This window comes from Pleurodeles waltl, chromosome 10 (genome assembly GCF_031143425.1).
Source record: "Pleurodeles waltl isolate 20211129_DDA chromosome 10, aPleWal1.hap1.20221129, whole genome shotgun sequence".
NCBI lineage: Eukaryota > Metazoa > Chordata > Amphibia > Caudata > Salamandridae > Pleurodeles > Pleurodeles waltl.
In genome coordinates, this window is record NC_090449.1 from 979,527,043 (window position 1) to 979,533,290 (window position 6,248).

Below are 6,248 nucleotides of genomic sequence, written 5' to 3' on the forward strand. Positions count from 1 at the left end.
AGTTAGTGTTGATCTCCTTCCCACATGGTATTAACAATCGCAGAACTGGGGGAGTATTTACACTTCCCTTTCTTTATACCAGCGTCCATTGTTTTAGGTAACTTTGTCTGTACCTTTTCCTTTTGAGCTTTCCTTATTCTCATGTATCTCATATTGGATGACAAAGTCATATGGTGGATCCTTTGATGTGATTACTTTGAATGTCCTTTTGGTTCTTTTTGTATTACAGATTGAGTTACAAAAGTCTATGTGATAATTGTCCAGTCAGTTCACCTGATAACCGGTTTTGTCCTGCTACAGCTCTTGTAGTGCCTGTCAGAAATGGGGCTTCTGGTTGGCTAGGGTATTCACCTAAGGCAGGCAGAACCCACCCACTCTCGTCAGGGTGAGGGAGTTACACATCCAAGATAACCCGTGCTCACCCGGTTGGTAGCTTGGCAGGAGCAGTCAGGCCTATCCCACAGGCAATGTGTAAAGCGATTGCAAAACACACACAACACACGTGACGCATTATCCCCATCTCAAAGGAAACACAACACCAAGTTATATAAAATAAACTGTATTGTACCAAACATCATTAGATCAAACACAACATGTCAGTAATACCCTGCTACCCAAGGAGTTGTCAGAGCACTACACAGTACTGTTACCCTGCAAAGGTATAATGGCACTGTCAAACTGTATGTGAGTGTAGTAATATCGGACTATGTGCTCTATACAACACATCACCTAGTGCATCTGGCAGAGTTTAAAACAAGCAAATTTGGCTAAAGCACATAGCTTGGATGTGGTTAAATTATAAGGATTTGAATGTGGGTATTCTGGTTACACAGTGTTAGAAATGGGGTCTTTGGTTGGCAGTCAGGTTACCCCCTGTCCAAGCAAGGACCATCTCTCTAGTCAGGGTAAGTCACACACAATCCAAATTATCCTCTGGCCACCCTCTGTTAGCTTGGCACTGAGCAGTCAGGCTTAACTTAGAAGGCAATGTGTAAAGTATTTGTACAATAAATCATGCAATAACACAGTATAACACCACAACAATACACCACACAGGTTTAGAAAAATAGAGAAAATGTATCTGATTAAATGCAGGTCAAAAAGATCACGATTTGATAAGTACACACTGGAATATCACTTTAGAAAATGATAAAAAGAGTCTTAAGTTCTTAAAAAGCAATAAGTGTCTCTTGCAAGCACAAAGTACCTGGTTTGCGTCTAAATTTTCAGCAAGGGACCGCAGAGGGGAAGATGCGTGGAAAACAGGGAAGTGTGCGTCTATTTCGCTGGGGGCACACAGATGATGCGTCAATGCTTTTCTACGCAGCAAGGGCTTTGCATAGATTTCTGGCTCGCAGGCTTGGTTCCTCTTCTGGTACCGGAGTATTTGGACGCCCTGGGGACAATGCAGAGAAATCCTAGGAGTGCTGGACGAAGTCACAGGGGCTGCGTCGATCCGATGGGTGATGCAGGGAAATTTCTGTCGGACGGCAGGTGCTGTATCAATTCCTCTTCGTAGGAGGCCAGGCTGTTTTGTTCCGGCTTGGCAATGCGTCAATTCGGTGGGCTGTGCGTCTCAGTTCCGATCGCAATGCAGGTGCTGCATCGATTTCCACTCCGGGAGCCGTGCTGCGTAGTTTCGGTTCGACGTGCGGTGATTTTCTCACTGCGGTGCAGGCTGTGCGTCGATCCTGGCAGGCTGTGTATCAGTTTTTCTCCACACACGGAGTTCTTTTCAGAGGTGAAGTCTTTTTGGCCCTGAGACTTTAGAAAACAGGAGGCAAGCGCAATTCAAGCCCTTAGAGTGCACTTCTCAGCAGAGGGCAGCAAGGCAGCAGGGCAATAGCAAGGCAGCAGGCCTTTACAGCAAAGCAATCAGGTGAGTCCTTTGGGCAGCCAGGCAGCTTCTCTTAGCAGGTTGCAGGCTCTGGTTCAGAGTTCCTTCCCTGTAGGTATCTTGTCAAGAAGTGTCTGATGCCCTGTTTAAATATACATATGTGCCTTTGAAGTGGGGGAGACTTCAAAGAGTGGCTTAGAAGTGCACAAGGTCCCCTTTCAGTTCCATCCTGTCTGCCAGGGTCCAAGTAGGGGATTTGGCAGTCCATTATGTGAGGGCAGGCCACTGTCATTTGACAAATGTGTCAGGCCCTTCACTCTCCCAGCCCAGGAAGACTCATTTAGTAGGTAGATGTGTGCTGGTGTGACTGAGCATCCTGTATTTGGGGTTGTCTGCGTGAAATGCACAAGGGAGCTGTCAACTAACCCAGCCAGACGTGGATTAAAAGGCACAGAAGGATTTAAGTGCAGAGAAATGCTCACTTTCTAAAAGTGGCAATTCTAAAATAGTAATATTAAATCCAACCTCACTAGTCAGCAGGATTTTGTGTTACCATTCTGGCCATACTAAATATGACCTTGTTACTCCTTTCAGATCAGAATCTACCACTCAAACAGTATATATGGGTAGCCCTAATGATAACCTATGAAAGGAGCAGTCCTCACAGCAGTGTAAAATGAATTTAGGAGTTTTACACTACAAGGACATATAAACTACACAGGTGCATGTCCTGCATTTTCCCTACATAGCACCCTGCTCTATGGGTTACCTAGGGCCTACCTTAGGGATGACTTATATGCAGAAAAAGGGGATTTTAAGGGTTGGCAAGTACGTTTAAATGCCAAGTCGAATTGGCAGTGAAACTGCACACACAGGCCTTGCAATGGCAGGCCTGAGACATGGTTAGGGTGTTACGTATGTGGGTGGCACAATCAGTGCTGCAGGCCCACTAGTAGCATTTAATCTAAAGGCCATGGACACATGTAGTACACTTTACTAGGGGACTTATAAGTAAATTAAATAAGCCAATTGGGTATGAGCCAATGTCACCATGTGTTAAAGGAGAGAGCATATGCACTTTAGCACTGGTTAGCAGTGGTAAAGTGTGCAGAGTTCTAAAACCAGCAAAAACAGTGTCAAAAAGTGGAGGCAGGCAGTCAAAAAGTTGAGGGTGACCACCCTAAGGCTGTCAGGTCTAACACACCGTTTATACTTGATCCTGTAGAATACACCCCAACTCAGTGCTTCATCTGTAACATGCTGTCTATTTTGCTACATCCTGTTTGTATGGTACCCTTTCAAAATCTATTGCACTTTATGGATGCATGAACATTTTGCTGTATAGTGCAGTTTTTGTCCCAAAGATCACCAGCTGCTGATGGATGCCAAGAAGATGCTTCTGTTTCTAAATGTCTGACTCAAAGCCACACCCCTAGCTGACCCTCAAGGACCTATTCACTCAATTGGGAGAGTACCAGCATTTATCTTTCCATTTAAGGTACTGATCGCAGCCCAAAGCCCATGAGGAGCTGTGTGAAAAGCTGTTTGTATACCAAAATAGAGGTTCTGTGATTGTGAGATGATGAACCTAGGCTGTCCCAAAAAAATATAACAAAGATGCTAAACACAAGTTAATATAATTGAGGAACTCTGGAAGTCATTAGCTTAAAAAAATAATTTGATCAGTTTATATTCAGTAGGGAGGGATATACTTGTTCCCCCTGTGATCCTGGGAGCAGCATGATGATTGATGTGATTTAGCAAAGCTGTTGAGTGTTAATGCACTACGAGGCCTGTGGCACCTGCAGCATTTTCTCACTTTGCTAATATGTCCTTGCTTCCTATGGGATTGGCTGCAAGTATATCTGCGCTTGTCTCTGCTTTCGTAATTACAGCTTTGTTGTTGGGGGTAGGCAGGAGCTGTGCAATCACACCGGGCGCTGACCTTAGGGAATGCTGTGTTTAGCAATAACGTCCGGAGCTTGCGATTTAAAAGCACCTACTGAAAAGTTCCCGGTGCGATAAACCATCAAGAAACAATTCAAATGTTAAGATACCTCTTATGATTAATATTCCTGCCGGAGAGAGAGAGGATGTTTCGTCCAGTGGCAGCTTTGACGCAACATAAAGTAGCACAGATGGTTAATATGCCTGCTGCAAAGACCAGAACTATGGGGCATATTTAACAGTGCAGTGCCACTTTTCTTGCACCCCTTAGCACCAACCTAATGCCACCATGTGTGTGTCATATTTAAAATACAGTGCACCATTGTGGTCGTTAGGGGACTAGCATCAGAATTTTTTACGCTAGAAGGTCCATTATAACCAATGGAAGCCCCCTTTTAATGCCTGCTCTGACCAGGTGTTAAAAGTGCAGAAAAAAAATGATGCAAAAACAATCTGTCAGATTTCTTTGCTCCATTTTTTTTGGCCCGCTAATGGTGGGATGCCCCCTTTGCATACATTATGCCTGATGAGGCATTATGTAGTGCAAAGGGTTACAAAGTGACGCAATGAAAGAATTGCGCCACTTTGTAAATATGGTGCCGCATTTTTTCCCTTCTAACGCCACATTAGCTTAAAAACAAATTACACTAATGTGTCGCTAGAATGGCACTAGGGGCTCCTAAATAAGCCACTATGGGGCATATTTGTAAAAAGTGGCGCTGCACACAGTGCTACACCACTTTTCTTGCACCCCTTAGCGCTCACTTAACGCCATCATGTGGGCGCTGTATTTAAAATACGGTGCAAAATGCTGGGGGGTAGGGGACTAGTGTCAGAATTTTTTACGCTAGTCTGTCGCTCTGCAGGATTAGCGTAAATCTTTTTGATGCTAATCCAACAAAGCACCCAGAGGCCCATTGTAACCAACAGAAGCCTCGTTTAAACGCCTTCTCTGACCAGGCGTTAAAAGTGCTGGAAAAAAATGACGCAAAGAAATCTGTCAGATTTCTTTGTGCCATTTTGTTTGGCTCCCCCTAATGGGGGAATTCCACCTTTGCATATATTATGCATGGCACAGGCATAATGTAGCACAAAGGGATACAAAGTGGCGCAATGCATGCATTGCGCCACTTTCCAAATATGGCACAGTGTTTTTGGCCTACTAACGCCACATTAGCGTAAAAGAAATATGCTAATGTGGTGTTAGAATGGCGCTAGGGACTCTTAAATATGCCACTATATTTTATGTGGCTAGCTGAGTGGATTACTAAAGCCAGCCATTACAAGTGCTCTAAAACACATGAATGTATGTGAAAGGGGGGCTATGGAGAGATGAGGGGCACAATTGCCGGGTGGTAGTGAGTGAAACAGAGGAGGAGGTCATGGAGCAGATTATTTGCATGGATAAAGAATAGTGACTCCAAATAATTCAACATCTTAAACAAGCATTTGCAATGAAATGCTTCTTAAACAAGGTCTCACATTTGCTTGAGTTAGGACTATTGGTGTTGTAAATTAATAACTGGACACTTCTTGTCACATAAATTTTTCTACCCTGTCTCATAATTTGGCTTTTTCCTGCCACATATTTCCAGTGGTCCTGCATATAACTAAATCACTTCCATTTACATTCTTCCTCTACCTTCAGCAAAAGAAAACAAAAAAAGTTGCCATTTTGCATCCTAATTTAAATCTGCCATGCTTATTCAAATAGAATACCACCTTCACCACCCTACCATCAGAGTTGCTGGCTGGCTAACACAATTTAGCCCCCCCCCCTCCCAAAAAGACACAAAACACCCACTGAGGAGTAACAAGAGAAATAAACTAAAAGTGTCGCCCAAACACATCAAGAGTGTTCAAACAGCCAGAGTGTATTAAGGATATTAAATTGGCCTTAATCATGGTCATAACTGCAATAAGGACAGAATAATAAAACATATACAATTATCACATAAACTCAATAAAACCTTTTTCAGAAGTAAACTTTTGGACTGCAATTATGAATTAAGCACAGCAAGCTAAAGGGATTAAAACTGATTGTACATATATTGAAAATGCCTGAGATGACTTTAAAATAATGGTGCCTCAGTATTCACATTGAACTGCAACAGTTGTGTGTTGGAAAGGAAATCTTTAGGCACCTGCCCATGATTATTTACAAGTAAACTAAAAGTGACTGTACATATATCAAAAATGCCTGAGATGGCTTTAGAATAATGGTCCTTTAGTATCTACATTGAACTGCAACAGATGTGCATTTCAAAGAAAAGCTTAAGCGACTGGCACATGATTGTTTACAAATTAAGCACTGCAAGAGTGAGCAAAAGGGGTTAAAAGTGGCTGTACATATATTAGAAATGGCTGAGATGGCTTTGGAATCATGGTGCCTCACTATTCACATTGACCTGCAACAGCCACACATTGGAAAGGAAAGCTTTAGGCACTGCCACTTCATTATTTA